General features: G+C 42.3%; 5 non-coding genes across 5 annotated transcripts; 2 read left to right on the top strand and 3 right to left on the bottom strand.

The window, feature by feature from the left end:
- Nucleotides 1-9489: 9489 nt before the first annotated feature.
- Nucleotides 9490-9677, bottom strand: LOC140276066 (U2 spliceosomal RNA). The gene has a single exon (XR_011908754.1). It is a non-coding gene; the product is annotated as a U2 spliceosomal RNA (small nuclear RNA).
- A 298-nt stretch (nucleotides 9678-9975) lies between these two features.
- Nucleotides 9976-10089, bottom strand: LOC140275768 (U5 spliceosomal RNA). The gene has a single exon (XR_011908485.1). It is a non-coding gene; the product is annotated as a U5 spliceosomal RNA (small nuclear RNA).
- Nucleotides 10090-10488: 399 nt separating this feature from the next.
- Nucleotides 10489-10679, bottom strand: LOC140275908 (U2 spliceosomal RNA). The gene has a single exon (XR_011908611.1). It is a non-coding gene; the product is annotated as a U2 spliceosomal RNA (small nuclear RNA).
- Nucleotides 10680-13994: 3315 nt separating this feature from the next.
- Nucleotides 13995-14185, top strand: LOC140276235 (U2 spliceosomal RNA). The gene has a single exon (XR_011908883.1). It is a non-coding gene; the product is annotated as a U2 spliceosomal RNA (small nuclear RNA).
- A 411-nt stretch (nucleotides 14186-14596) lies between these two features.
- Nucleotides 14597-14710, top strand: LOC140276391 (U5 spliceosomal RNA). The gene has a single exon (XR_011908989.1). It is a non-coding gene; the product is annotated as a U5 spliceosomal RNA (small nuclear RNA).
- Nucleotides 14711-15478: the final 768 nt, after the last annotated feature.

The following is a 15478-nucleotide window of genomic DNA, read 5'->3' as shown; positions in this document are numbered from 1 at the left end:
AAAGAACAACACTAGTTTTTTTCAGGAATCCGAGAATAAGCTTCTTTTCACGAGTTCTACACAATTTCGGATTTTGATATAAAATGAATTCCTTCACTCAAACCAAGTTAAAACTGCTTTGTCCTTAATATTTATCCATGTATGAATAGGTTTCAACAAAAAAGAAAGTATTACTTTGCAGTATACCAAAGAACAACACTAAACCTTTAGGAATCCGAGAATAAGCTTCTTGTCACCAATTCTACACAATTTCGGATTTTGATATAAGATGAATTCCTTCACTCAAACCAAGTTAAAACTGCTTTGTCCTTCATATTTACCCATGTCTAAATAGCTTTAAACAAAAAAGAACGTAGTACTTTGCAGGATAGGAAAGAACAACACTATTTTTTTCAGGAATCCGAGAATAAGCTTCTTTTCACGAGTTCTACACAATTCCTGATTTTGATATAAAATGAATTCCTTCACTCAAACCAAGTTAAAACGGCTTTGTCCTTAATATTTATCCAAGTCTGAATAGGTTTAAACAAAAAAGAAAGTATTACTTTGCAGTATACCAAAGAACAACACTAAACCTTTAGTAATCCGAGAATAAGCTTATTTTCTCCAGTTCTACACAATTTCGGATTTTGATATAAAATGAATTCCTTAACTAAAACCAAGTTAAAACTGCTTTGTCCTTCATATTTATCCATGTCTGAATCGGTTTCAACAAAATAGAAAGTATTACTTTGCAGTATACCAAAGAATAACACTAAACCTTTAGGAATCCGAGAATAAACTTATTTCCACCAATTCTACACAATTTCGGATTTTGATATAAGATGAATTCCTTCACTCAAACCAAGTTAAAACTGCTTTGTCCTTCATATTTACCCATGTCTAAATAGCTTTAAACAAAAAAAGAACGTTGTACTTTGCAGGATAGGAAAGAACAACTCTAAACCTTTTCAGGAATCCGAGAATAAGCGTCGATTGACGAGTTCTACACAATTTCGGATTTTGATATACAATTGAATTCCTTCACTCAAACCAAGTTAAAACTGCTTTGTCCTTCATATTTATCCATGTCTGAATAGGTTTCAACAAAAAAGAAAGTATTACTTTGCAGTATACCAAAGAACAACACTAAACCTTTAGGAATCCGAGAATAAGCTTCTTGTCACCAATTCTACACAATTTCGGATTTTGATATAAGATGAATTCCTTCACTCAAACCAAGTTAAAACTGCTTTGTCCTTCATATTTACCCATGTCTAAATAGCTTTAAACAAAAAAGAACGTAGTACTTTGCAGGATAGGAAAGAACAACACTAATTTTTTTCAGGAATCCGAGAATAAGCTTCTTTTCACGAGTTCTACACAATTCCTGATTTTGATATAAAATTAATTCCTTCACTCAAACCAAGTTAAAACGGCTTTGTCCTTAATATTTATCCAAGTCTGAATAGGTTTAAACAAAAAAGAAAGTATTACTTTGCAGTATACCAAAGAACAACACTAAACCTTTAGTAATCCGAGAATAAGCTTATTTTCTCCAGTTCTACACAATTTCGGATTTTGATATAAAATGAATTCCTTAACTCAAACCAAGTTAAAACTGCTTTGTCCTTCATATTTATCCATGTCTGAATCGGTTTCAACAAAATAGAAAGTATTACTTTGCAGTATACCAAAGAATAACACTAAACCTTTAGGAATCCGAGAATAAACTTATTTCCACGAGTTCTACACAATTTCGGATTTTGATATAAAATGAATTCCTTCACTCAAACCAAGTGAAAACTGCTTTGTCATATTTTTCAGCAAGTATGGTCGGACATTCACACCTACTCACAGCCGAACACCTCCGCTCCCGCATTTAATGGTGTATAGTCGGGCATTCTCACCATTTCTCATCAGGTTTTTGCAAATTATGATCTCACATTCACACCTGCTTTTGATGTTGTATGGTTGGGCATTCGCACCTTTTTTTATCCATTTTTCAGGAATTATATTATTATATATATTACACCTTCTTGCAGCTGAACAGCTCCTCTCCCGCAAATGATCATGTGCGGTTTGATATTCGAAAATTTTCTTTCATGTTTTCTAGCAATTATTGATGGACATTGAGACCTTCTTGCAGCTGAACACCTCTGCTCCCGCTTTTGATGGTGTAAAGTCGGGCTTTCGAGCATTTTCTTCCCCGGTTTTTACAAATTATGGTTGGAAATTCAGACCTTCTTGCAGCCGAAAACCTCCGCTCCCTCTTTTGATCATACATTGTCGGACATTCGCACCTTTTCTTAACCGCGTTTTACAAACCATGGTCGGACTTTCACACCTTCTTGTAGCCGAACAACTCCGCTCCCACTATTGATTGTGTACAGTCGGGTATTTTAACCTTTTCTTACCCGCTTTTTACCAATTATGGTCGGACATTCACACCGTCTTACAGCGGAACACCTCCGCTCCCTCTTTTGATGGTGTATGTTCGGGCATTCGAACCTTTTCTTACCCGCTTTTTACCAACTATGGTCGGACATTCACACCTTCTTACAGCGGAACACCTCCGCTCCCTCTTTTGATGGTGTATGTTCTGGCATTCGAACCTTTTCTTACCCACTTTTTACCAACTATGGTCGGACATTCACACCGTCTTACAGCGGAACACCTCCGCTCCCTCTTTTGATGGTGTATGTTCGGGCATTCAAACTTTTTCTTACCCACTTTTTACAAAGTATGGTCGGACATTCAAACCTTCTTGTAGCAGAACACATCCACTTCTTCTTTTGATGATGTATGGTTGGGCATTCGCACCTTTTCTTACCCATTTTTCAGGAATTATGGGTGGACATTCACACCTACTTGCAGTCGAACAGCTCTGCTCCCACTTTTGATTATGTTTGGTTGGATATTCGAACCTTTTCTTAACTGCTTTTTAGAAACTTTGGTCGGACGTTCACACCTTCTTGCAGCCGAACACCTCCGCTTCCGCTTTTGATGGTATATATTCGGGCATTCGAACCTTTTCTTACCCGCTTTTTACCAACTATGGTCGGACTTTCGCACCATCTTACAGCGGAACACTTCCGCTCCCTCTTTTGATGGTGTATGTTCGGGCATTCGCACCTTTCCTTACCCACTTTTTACAAACTATGCTCGGACATTCAAACCTTCTTGTAGCCAAACACATCCACTCTTGCTTTTGTTGATGTATGGTTGGGCATTCGAACCTACTTGTTGCCCGCTTTTCATTGATTATGGGTGGACATTCACACCTTGTCGCAGCCAAACACCTCCACTCCCTGTTTTGATCATGTATGGTTGGACATTCGCACCTTTTCTCACCCGCTTTTTGCAAACTATGGTCGGCCATTCACAGCTTCCTCTCCACCATACTTGTATGGTGGGATATTCACACCCACTTGCATCCGAAGACACTTTTGTTGATATTTAGTCGGTCATTCGCACTTATCCTTTTTCAACTCCTATTGATAAAAATCCATTTAATATGTAGTCCTCGCATAGAGGACATATCAGACATTAAACTGATAAGAACAGACTATGCTCGGACATTCAAACCTTCTTGTAGCCGAACACATCCACTTCTTCTTTTGATGATGTATGGTTGGGCATTCGCACCTTTTCTTACCCATTTTTCAGGAATTATGGGTGGACATTCACACCTACTTGCAGTCGAACAGCTCTGCTCCCACTTTTGATTATGTTTGGTTGGATATTCGAACCTTTTCTTAACTGCTTTTTAGAAACTTTGGTCGGACGTTCACACCTTCTTGCAGCCGAACACCTCCGCTTCCGCTTTTGATGGTATATACTCGGGCATTCGAACCTTTTCTTACCCGCTTTTTACCAACTATGGTCGGACATTCGCACCATCTTACAGCGGAACACTTCCGCTCCCTCTTTTGATGGTGTATGTTCGGGCATTCGCACCTTTCCTTACCCACTTTTTACAAACTATGCTCGGACATTCAAACCTTCTTGTAGCCAAACACATCCACTCTTGCTTTTGTTGATGTATGGTTGGGCATTCGAACCTACTTGTTGCCCGCTTTTAATTGATTATGGGTGGACATTCACACCTTGTCGCAGCCAAACACCTCCACTCCCTGTTTTGATCATGTATGGTTGGACATTCGCACCTTTTCTCACCCGCTTTTTGCAAACTATGGTCGGCCATTCACAGCTTCCTCTCCACCATACTTGTATGGTGGGATATTCACACCCACTTGCATCCAAAGACACTTTTGTTGATATTTAGTCGGTCATTCGCACTTATCCTTTTTCAACTCCTATTGATAAAAATCCATTTAATATGTAGTCCTCGCATAGAGGACATATCAGACATTAAACTGATAAGAACAGACTATGCTCGGACATTCAAACCTTCTTGTAGCCGAACACATCGAGTCCTGCTTTTGATGATGTATGGTTGGGCATTTGCACCTTTTTTTTTACCCATTTTTGAGGAATTTAGGGTGGACATTCACACCTTCTTGCAGCTGAACACCTCCGCTCCCACTTATGATCATGTGCGGTTTGATATTCGAAAATTTTCTTTCATGTTTTCTAGCAATTATTGATGGACATTCAGACCTTCTTGCAGCTGAACCCCTCTGCTCCCGCTTTTGATGGTGTATAGTCGGACTTTCGAGCCTTTACTTCCCCGGTTTTTACAAATTATGGTTGGACATTCAGACCTTCTTTTAGCCGAAAACCTCCGCTCCCTCTTTTGATCATACATTGTCGGGCATTCGCACCTTTTCTTACCCGCTATTTACAAAACATGGTCGGACTTTCACACCTTCTTGTAGCCGAACACATTCGCTCCCGCTATTGATTGTGCACAGTCGGGTATTTTAACCTTTTCTTACCCACTTTTTACCAACTACGGTCGGACATTCACACCTTCTTATGGCGGAACACCTCCGCTCCCTCTTTTGATGGTGTATGTTCGGGCATTCGAACCTTTTCTTACCCGCTTTTTACAAACTATGCTCGGACATTCAAAACTTCTTGTAGCCGAACACATCCAGTCCTGCTTTTGATGATGTATGGTTGGGCATTCGCACCTTTTTTTTTACCCATTTTTGAGGAATTTTGGTCGGACTTTCACACCTTTTAGTAGCCAAACAACTCCGCTCCCGCTATTGATTGTGTACAGTCGCATATTTTAACCTTTTCTTACCCGCTTTTTACCAATTATGGTCGGACATTCACACCTTCTTACAGCGGAACCCTTCCGCTCCCTGTTTTGATCATTTATGGTCTGGCAATACTACCTTTTCTTACCCGTTTTTGAGTAATTATGGCTGGACATTCACAGCTTCTTACAGCCGAACACCTCTTCTCCCGCTTTTGATGATGAATGGTCCGGCATTCTTACCTTTTCTAACACATTTTTCAGCAATTATTGTCGGTCATTCACACCTTTCTCATCAGCTTTTTGCAAATTATGATCTGACATTCACACTTACTTGCAGCCGAACACCTCGGCTTCCGCTTTTGATGGTGTATATTTTGGCATTCGAACCTTTTCTTACCCGTTTTTTACAAACCATGGTCGGACTTTCACACCTTCTTTTAGCCGAACAACTCCGCTCCCGCTATTGATTGTGTAGAGTTGGGTATTTTAACCTTTTCTTACCCGCTTTTTACCAACTATGGTCGGACATTCACACCTTCTTACAGCGGAACACCTCCGCTCCCTCTTTTGATGGTGTATGTTCTGGCATTCGAACCTTTTCTTACTCACTTTTTACAAACTATGCTCGGACATTCACACCTTCTTGCAGCGAAACACCTCCGCTCCCTCTTTTGATTGTGTATGTTCGGGCATTCAAACCTTTTCTTACCCGCCTTTTACAAACTATGGTCGGACATTCAAACCTTCTTGTGGCAGAACACATCCACTTCTGCTTTTGATGATGTATAGTTGGGCATTCACACCTTTTCTTACCCATTTTTCAGTAATTATTGGTGGACCTTCAGACCTTCTTGCAGCTGAACACCTCCGCTCCCGCTTTTGATGGTGTATTTTCGGGCATTCGAATTTTTTCTTACCCACTTTTTACAAATTATGGTCAGACATTCAAACCTTCTTGTAGCAGAACACATCTACTTCTTCTTTTGATGATGTATGGTTGGGCATTCGCACCTTTTCTTACCCATTTTTCAGGAATTATGGGTGGACATTCACACCTACTTGCAGTCGAACAGCTCTGCTCCCACTTTTGATTATGTTTGGTTGGATATTCGAACCTTTTCTTAACTGCTTTTTACAAACTTTGGTTGGACGTTTACACCTTCTTGCAGCCGAACACCTCCACTTCCGCTTTTGATGGTATATATTCGGGCATTCGAACCTTTTCTTACCCGCTTTTTACCAACTATGGTCGGACATTCACACCGTCTTTCAGCGGAACACCTCCGCTCCCTCTTTTGATGGTGTATGTTCGGGCATTCGCACTTTTTCTTACCCGCTTTTTACAAACTATGGTCGGACATTCAAACCTTCTTGTAGCCGAAAACCTCCACTCCCTCTTTTGATCATACATTGTCGGGCATTCGCACCTTTTCTTACCCGCTTTTTACAAACTATGGTCGGACATTCAAACCTTCTTGTGGCCGAACACATCCGCTCCTGCTTTTGATGATGTATGATTTGGCATTCGCACCTTTTCTTACCCATTTTTGAGTAATTATTGGTGGACATTCAGACATTCTTGCAGCTGAACACCTCCGCTCCCGCTTTTGATTGTGTATAGTCGGGCTTTCGAGGCTTTTCTTCCCTGGTTTTTACAAATTATGGTTGGAAATTCAGACCTTGCAGCCGAACAACTCCACTCCCTCTTTTGATCATACATTGTCAGGCATTCGCAACTTGACTTACCCGCGTTTTACAAACCACGGTCGGACTTTCACACCTTCTTGTAGCCGAACAACTCCGCTCCCGCTATTGATTGTGTACAGTCGGGTATTTTAACCTTTTCTTACCCGCTTTTTACCAACTATGGTCGGACATTCACACCGTCTTACAGCGGATCACCTCCGCTCCCTCTTTTGATGGTGTATGTTCGGGCATTCAAACTTTTTCTTACCCACTTTTTACAAACTATGGTCGGCTATTCAAACCTTGTAGCAGAACACATCCACTTCTTCTTTTGATGATGTATGGTTGGGCATTCGCACCTTTTCTTACCCATTTTTCAGGAATTATGGGTGGACATTCACACCTACTTGCAGTCGAACAGCTCTGCTCCCACTTTTGATTATGTTTGGTTGGATATTCGAACCTTTTCTTAACTGCTTTTTACAGACTTTGGTCGGACGTTCACACCTTCTTGCAGCCGAACACCTCCGCTTCCGCTTTTGATGGTATATATTCGGGCATTCGAACCTTTTCTTACCCGCTTTTTACAAACTATGGTCGGACATTCACACCGTCTTTCAGCGGAACACCTCCGCTCCCTCTTTTGATGGTGTATGTTCGGGCATTCGCACCTTTTCTTACCCACTTTTTACAAACTATGGTCGGACATTCAAACCTTCTTGTAGCCGAAAACCTCCACTCCCTCTTTTGATCATACATTGTCGGGCATTCGCACCTTTTCTTACCCGCTTTTTACAAACTATGCTCGGACATTCAAACCTTCTTGTAGCCAAACACATCCACTCCTGCTTTTGTTGATGTATGGTTGGGCTTTCGAACCTACTTGTTGCCCGCTTTTCATTAATTATGGGTGGACATTCACACCTTGTCGCAGCCAAACACCTCCGCTCCCTGTTTTGATCATGTATGTTTGGACATTCGCACCTTTTCTCACCCGCTTTTTGCAAACTATGGTCGGCCATTCACAACTTCCTCTCCACCATACTTGTATGGTGGGATATTCAGACCCACTTGCATCCGAAGACCTCCGCCCCCACTTTTGTTTATATTTAGTCGGTCATTCACACCTTACCCGTTTTCTTGCAGCCAAACACCTCTGATCTCGCTTTTGATGATGTAAGATTGGGCATTCAGACCTTGCTTTTCCTGCTTTTCACCAACTATAGACGGACATTCACACCTTCTTGCAGCCGAACACTTCCGCTCCACCTTTTAGGTTTCTATCACACCTTTTTTTTCACCGCATTTTATAGATTATGGTTGTAAATTCTCAACCACTCATCCGAAGACCTCTCCTCCCGCTTTTGTTAATATATTTGAACTTTAGTCAGACATTCACACCTACTTTCAGCCGAACACCACCTCTCTAGCTTTTGATGATGTATGGTCCGGCATTCTTACCGTTTCTAACACATTTTCCAGCAATTATGGTAGGACATTCACACCTTCTTGCAACTGAACACCTCCTCTCCCACTTATGATCATGTGCGGATTGATTTTCGAAAATTTTCTTTCATGTTTTCTAGCAATTAATGATGGACATTTAGACCTTCTTGCAGCTGACCACCTCCGCTCCCGCTTTTGATCATACATTGTCAGGCATTCGCACCTTGTCTTACCCGCTTTTTACAAACTTTAGTCAAACATTCACACCTTTTTGCAGCCGAACACAGTTTTTTGCAGCCGAATTTGGGCATTCGAACCTTTTCATACCCACTTTTTACCAACTATGGTCGGACATTCACACCGTCTTACAGCGGAACACCTCCGCTCCCTCTCTTGATGGTGTATGTTCGGGCATTCGAACCTTTTCTTACCCGCTTTTTACAAACTATGCTCGGACATTCAAACCTTCTTGTAGCCGAACACATCCACTCCTGCTTTTGATGATGTATGGTTGGGCATTCGAACCTACTTGTTGCCCGCTTTTCATTAATTATGGGTGGACATTCACACCTTGTCGCAGCCAAACACCTCCGCTCCCTGTTTTGATCATGTATGGTTGGACATTCGCACCTTTTCTCACCCGCTTTTTGCAAACTATGGTCGGCCATTCACAGCTTCCTCTCCACCATACTTGTATGGTGGGATATTCACACCTACTTGCATCCGAAGACCTCCGCCCCCACTTTTGTTGATATTTAGTCGGTCATTCGTACCTTACCCGCTTTTGGCAAACTATGGTCTTCTTGCAGCCAAAAACCTCTGATCTCGCTTTTGATGATGTAAGGTTGGGCATTCAGACCTTGCTTCACCTGCTTTTCACCAAATATAGTCGGACATTCACACCTTCTTGCAACCGAACACTTCCGCTCCACCTTTAAGTTTTCTATGGGGCATTCGCACCTTTTTTTTCACCGCATTTTATAAAAACACCACAGGAACACCGAGGCTTTGTTCTGAGCGCTCATTCGGTGTCGCGTTTCTTTCAAGCAATTCTCCTGGTTAGCCCGCACTCGGCTCGCTCCCAGAGCCGTGTTAAAGTCTACTTCGCATTCACTCTCTTTTCTCAGCAGACTAAAAGAAAGTTTCATCTTGGGCTTCCTGAAACTTCCATCCTGCACCACTGTTTGCTTTTTCACAAGAGCAGAGGAGAGCGCACCGTTCCCAGCGGCACTACAGTACCGGGTCGATGCTTGGAGTGAACGGAGCAAGCTCCTTTTTCAACTCCTATTGATACAAATCCATTTAATATGTAGTCCTTCCATAGACATATCACATATTAAACTGATAAGTACAGATACTACACTTGATCTTAGCCAAAAGGCCGAGAAGCGATATCTGTCCACTGGTTCACGTCCGAGGGCCCTTCCTGGCACAATGCGCACTTGTAGCGGTGTTCTTTTTATGGCCATAGTGTCTCTTTGCACCTCCGCCCACCCGCTGCACTGAGCACTCTTCAGCCCTTTTAAATGGTATAACTTTACACTACCGCACGCTCCAGCGAGCACCATTCAAGCAACAACTTTGCACTCCAGCTTCGAACATCGGCACAGTCCCAACAAGTAAGGCGACTCTACTCAGAGAAGTCACTCTGCACATTAACAAGATTTCTTTTGCACAGACAGAAAGGGCTTCACCCCCAAAGGTAAAGCCTGCCAAAAACAGAAACAATTCATTAGTGCTGCTCTCCACAGAAGTCTTTAGTAAAAGGCGAAAGACTTGTACGTTATGAAGAGAAACCAGAGTACGATTATCCATCACTGCGGGAGCAGGGCATCAGGCTAGTTGGCATAGCCACCTTCCCCATGGTGAGCTTTTCTTGGTTGAGACGCTTGCTACCCCCCCTTGCTCCTCGGCTGACCAAGTAGGAACAATCTGGCCCTATTCGATGGCTGCCTTGTCTTTTACTCTGTGCAAAAGACAAGGCAGCCACAAACAACACGGGAACACCGTATTGAGGCTTTGTTCTGACCGCTCATTCGGTGTCGCATTTCTTTCAAGCAATTCTCCCGGTTAGCCCGCACACGGCTCGCTCCCAGAGCCGTGTTAAAGTCTGCTTCGCATTCACTCTCTTTTCTCAGCAGATTAAAAGAAAGTTTCATCTTGGGCTCCCTGAAACTTCCATCCTGCTTTTTCACAAGAGCAGAGGAGAGCGCACCGTTCCCATCGGCACTGCAGTACCGGGTCGATGCTTGGAGTGAACGGAGCAAGCTCCTTTTTCAACTCCTATTGATAAAAATCCATTTAATATGTAGTCCTCGCATAGAGGACATATCAGACATTAAACTGATAAGAACAGATACTACACTTGATCTTAGCCAAAAGGCAGAGAAGCGATAACTGTCCACTGGTTCACGTCCGAGGGCCCTTCCTGGCACAATGTGCATCTGCTTATGCACGTGGAAATATTTCAGACCGTTTGGTAAAAACCTCTGTTGTCACTGAGCAGAATCGTTTCCCTTAACATTAATTTAGTTCAATGAAATCTACACAATAATGAAATAATGAAATTCAAACAAATATGTTGAAAAAGATACACTGGCTTAGGGAATTATCTTCGTTTTGGTCTTAGATTGCCCTGTGGAATGTATTTTGTACATATTTGACCTGCTAGACAAAACTTTATTCATTTATTTATTCTAAAAAAAAAATTCAATAATTAGTAAAACCATATGCTGTAAAAACCTTGTTCATTATTGCTTCCATCACTCCTGTTGAGACATGACATGGTCCGTGGCTCAATACTGCAGCATATTTATACAAATTCTTTGGCAGTATGGTTTTCCTTCCGGTCATTCATACGAGTCTATTGTAGATGGCAATTGAATAACATCTCATAATGCTAAAATATTTGTAGTTTATACATTTAGCTGTGGATGTCAACATACCTGTTTTTCCAATGCTGTGTTAACACATGTACAGTTGAGAAGGCATACTGACTGTCAGTGTAAACGTTAACAACCTTTTTGTTATTTAATTTACAAGCTTCAGTTAAAGCTACCAATTCGACTGCTTGAACAGAGTAATTTTTTGGTAGTGGTTGTTTTAAGAAAACTTCAGTTTCTGTTACTACTGCAAATCCTGTAGCATTTGTGCCATCAGGGTTTTTTTCCTTGATCTGTTGAATAAATATAGTTATTTCTGCATTTTCATAACGTATATCAGTTAAGTCTGGCCTGGGTAAAACACTGATGGTTATTTCTGACATGCAATCATGAGGCTTTCCATCTGTGGGGTAGGTAGCAGTGTGGATGGATTAAGTGTAGCACATCTCTCGACAACAAGGTGTGGCTGTGAAAGAAGAACTGTTATGTAGGAGAGATGTCTGGTAAAGATATTTTGTTAAGTAACCATATCACAGCCACTGCATGAGGTACCTTAAGTGTTAATGGGTGAAATAACACCATTATTGTTGATGCCTGCACTGCCAATGGCTTCTGGCCATTGATTCAAAAGTACGATCTCGTCCCTTTTTCCCCCTTTCAGTGGACACTGGCCCCTAATTACCGCAATTCAGCAGGGGGTCTTTCATTAGGAGTACTGGACTCCCCCGTGCACGGTTTCAGCTCCGACCCTGGACAGCGGAAAAAACGTTGAGATCTGGTTTGAGGACCCAATTGTTGAGAAAAGTCTCTCAATGAGACTCAGAGTTGCTGGAGTCAGTTAATGCAAAGGTTTAATCTTGCAGCAAGTTCAAGAATGTGTGTGTGTATGGGTGTATGTGTGCGAACGTGTGTGAGTTTGTGTGAGTTTAAAGAACCTGTTATCCACTGGCAGGTCTTAACTAGTATGGCACGAGTCCAGCCTGTCTCATCTTTTTTGGAAGGTCCAGCGCTCGGCCGTAACCCTTCTGTCTCTTTGGACTCTCACATACATTCGGTTAATCATAGAAAAACGAGAACAAAACTTTTTAGCCCCTTAAATTCATAAAACAGACATGGTGCAGTTATTTCCATTCTAGAAAATAAGAGTAATCACCACCATTCCTATAAATTCTGGATATTCTAACAATCTGAATCTTTTTTAAATGTTCGATGAAGCCCTTTGCTGTTCTGTTTAGAGACTCAGCTGATCATAAACCAAGTTTTGCTCTTGAACCAAGCTTCTAAACTCTTCACCTTTTTCATTTCTCAGTTAGTATTCACTTTAAAACTGATTAAAAGAAAAATTAAATGAATACCTATCAACAAATGTGGGATCTAAACTCTAGTGCTTCCTCTAAAATAATTTCCTTTCTCAATTCAGAAATGTGTGTGTGTAAGTCAAAACACCCGTGACACCAAAACGGCTTTCTTTTCTCTCTTTTCTCTACACTCTGCACTGTGAGCACACACACCAAATCAGAAAGGCTTTTTTCTCTCTTTTCTACATTATGGACTGTGGGGACACAAAACCGCTCTCTCTTTTTTTTTTTGATTGTGTGCCAGGGCGTTGTTAGATTATGCTTAAGATACGAATGGGTTTATCAGTCACATCAGAATCCATACATACTGATCCTCCTGTAATAAAATGGTCGGATCTTATCAAACACACTTTGTTTCTTGTGACAAGTCAGCGAAACAGCGTATACACGTCAAGACACTGAATCAAGTTTGCCACAAGAACTCATAAGTTTGGCAGTATTGCTCTGCCGTCAGCAATCATACACCCATTTTATTTTCATGAGACATGTGCAGGCACCTGTTCATCTACTGTTCTATCACTATGAATTAGTTTATCTATTATCAATAAGGATACTTCTACAACTACTATCAAAGTATGTCCGGACTTCTTATGTTGTCAGTTGCTATATATGAATAAGTGGGTTGCTACTGAAAAGCATTAAGCATGTCACACAGCCCAAACATATAACATTTCAGGACACACCACACAGTTAACAACCACAGTGAAGCGTGTCAAAGCCCAAACATGTAACATTCAACAGGACACTTACACAACACATTCAAATCAAACAGTCAGACAACATACAAGAACCTATACCCCAGCCGGCATTGCTCCCTGCCTATTTTCCTACAACTCACTATGTGTGCGCACACCTTTATTCACAAACTCTTCAACTTATACTCTTTTACCAAAGCTGCTACAGCTCGATTGGCCAAATACCCTTAGATCCTATTTCGGTGAATTTGACATCTGCCTTGCATGTAACAGATTCGCGGTTTAGCAGTTTTAATTTAGTTTGAGTGAAGGAATTCATTTTATAGCAAAATCCGAAATCGTGAAGAACTCATGGAAGTAAGCTTATTCTCGGATTCCTGAATCTTTAGATTTGCTCTTTCTTTTACTGCAAAGTACAATGTTGAGCAGTACTAATGAGTTGTTTCTATTTTTGGCAGGCTTTACCTTTGCGGATGAAGCCCTTTCTGTCAGTGCAAAAGAAATCTTGTTACTGTGCAGAGTGACTTCTCTGAGTAGAGTCGCCTTACTTGTTGCGACTGTGCCGATGTTCGAAGCTGGGAGTGCAAAGTTGTTGCTTGAATGGTGCTCGCTGGAGCGTGCGGTAGTGTAAAGTTATACCATTTAAAAGGGCTGAAGAGTGCTCAGTGCAGCGGGTGGGCGGAGGTGCAAAGTGACACTATGGCCATAAAAAGAACACCGCTACAAGTGCGCATGGTGCCAGGAAGGGCCCTCGGACGTGAACCAGTGGACAGTTATCGCTTCTCGGCCTTTTGGCTAAGATCAAGTGTAGTATCTGTTCTTATCAGTTTAATGTCTGATGTGTCCTCTATGCGAGGACTACATATTAAATGGATTTTTATCAATAGGAGTTAAAAAAGGAGCTTGCTCCGTTCACTCCAAGCATCGACCCGGTACTGCAGTGCCGCTGGGAACGGTGCGCTCTCCTCTGCTCTTGTGAAAAAGCAAACAGCGGTGCAGGATGGAAGTTTCAGGGAGCCCAAGATGAAACTTTCTTTTTGTCTGCTGAGAAAAGAGAGTGAATGCGAAGTAGACTTTAACACGGCTCTGGGAGCGAGCCGAGTGCGGGCTAACCAGGAGAATTGCTTGAAAGAAACGCGACACCGAATGAGCGGTCAGAACAAAGCCTCAATACGGTGTTCCCGTGTTGTTTGTGGCTGCCTTGTCTTTTGCACAGAGTAAAAGACAAGGCAGCCATCGAACAGGGCCCGATTGTTCCTACTTGGTCAGCTGAGGAGCAAGGGGGGGGATCAAGCGTCTCAACCAAGCAAAGCTCACCATGGGGAAGGTGGCTATGCCAACTAGCCTGATGCCCTGCTCCCGCAGTGATGGATAATCGTACTCTGGTTTCTCTTCATAATGTACAAGTCTTTCGCCTTTTACTAAAGACTTCCGTGGAGAGCAGCACTAATGAATTGTTTCTATTTTTGGCAGGCTTTACCTTTGCGGGTGAAGCCCTTTCTGTCTGTGCAAAAGAAATCTTGTTACTGTGCAGAGTGACTTCTCTGAGTAGAGTCGCCTTACTTGTTGCGACTGTGCCGATGTTCGAAGCTGGAGTGCAAAGTTGTTGCTTGAATGGTGCTCGCTGGAGCGTGCGGTAGTGTAAAGTTATACCATTTAAAAGGGCTGAAGAGTGCTCAGTGCAGCGGGTGGGCGGAGGTGCGGAATGCGAAGTAGACTTTAACACGGCTCTGGAAGCGAGCCGAGTGCGGGCTAGCCAGGAGAATTGCTTGAAAGAAACGCGACACCGAATGAGCGGTCAGAACAAAGCCTCAATACGGTGTTCCTGTGGTGTTTTTATTAAATGCGATGCAAAAAAAGGTGTGAATGCCCCATAGAAAACTAAAAGGTGGAGCGGAAGTGTTCGGCTGCAAGAAGGTGTGAATGTCCGACTATATTTGGTGAAAAGCAGGTGAAGCAAGGTCTGAATATCCAACCTTACATCATCAAATGCGAGATCAGAGGTTTTTGGCTGCAAGAAGGCCATAGTTTGCCAAAAGTGGGTAAGGTGCGAATGACCGACTAAATATCAACAAAAGTGGGGGCGGAGGTCTTCGGATGCAAGTGGGTGTGAATATCCCACCATACAAGTATGGTGGAGAGGAAGCTGTGAATGGCCGACCATAGTTTGCAAAAAGCGGGTGAGAAAAGGTGCGAATGTCCAACCATACTTGATCAAAACAGGGAGCGGAGGTGTTTGGCTGCGACAAGGTGTGAATG

The sequence above is a fragment of the Leuresthes tenuis genome, unplaced genomic scaffold, assembly GCF_036924035.1.
Source record: "Leuresthes tenuis unplaced genomic scaffold, fLeuTen1.0.hap1 SCAF_18, whole genome shotgun sequence".
NCBI lineage: Eukaryota > Metazoa > Chordata > Actinopteri > Atheriniformes > Atherinopsidae > Leuresthes > Leuresthes tenuis.
The sequence above is the reverse complement of the archived record's forward strand: the minus strand, read 5'-3'. Positions and strand labels throughout refer to the sequence as shown.